The sequence below is a fragment of the Balaenoptera ricei genome, chromosome 20 (genome assembly GCF_028023285.1).
Source record: "Balaenoptera ricei isolate mBalRic1 chromosome 20, mBalRic1.hap2, whole genome shotgun sequence".
Classification (NCBI taxonomy): Eukaryota; Metazoa; Chordata; class Mammalia; order Artiodactyla; family Balaenopteridae; genus Balaenoptera; species Balaenoptera ricei.
The window spans coordinates 41,843,874-41,844,513 of NC_082658.1; positions in this window are offsets into that span (position 1 = coordinate 41,843,874).

Genomic DNA, 640 nt, shown 5'->3' on the forward strand with positions numbered 1-640 from the left:
GGGGTGCAGTGTGGGAAACTAATATGCATTGAGCACCTACTTTGTCCCAGGTACTTTGACACATATGACCTGATTTAAAAGGATAAGGACCAGAGAGGTTGAGTGATTCACTGAAGGCTGCACAGCAATCTAGTTGCAGAGGCAGAACTGGAACCCAGGTCCCCAGACTCCAAATCTAGAGCTCTCTCCACTGAACCATCTGTTCTTGTTCAAAATTAAATACATGTTTATGGCATACATACTCTGAATGAACATTAATGTGGCCAATGAGAGCACATTGTAGGCAAGCTATTAGCAGAGTCACAGGGTCTTTGCTCTGTAGAAGTTCACTGCCTACTTAGCAAGTACAGTCACCATCTCTGCATTCCCTGGCTCCATGTGAATGTTGCCCTCTGGAGTTGTGCAATGTGGTAGCCCTGGGTGGAGCTATAATGAAATAAGAGGCAATTTGATAAGTGCTCTAACAAAAATGTGTATACAAAGTGCTACGGGAACATAGAAGGCATGATTAGTTCTACCCGGGAAGGCAATCCAGGAAAGCTGCCCAGAGGAGGTGACATCTGAGCAGAGCCTTGAAGGATATGTAAAAGAATAAAGAACAAAAGAGAATAATTTCTGTATTCATTCCACAGACGTTTAT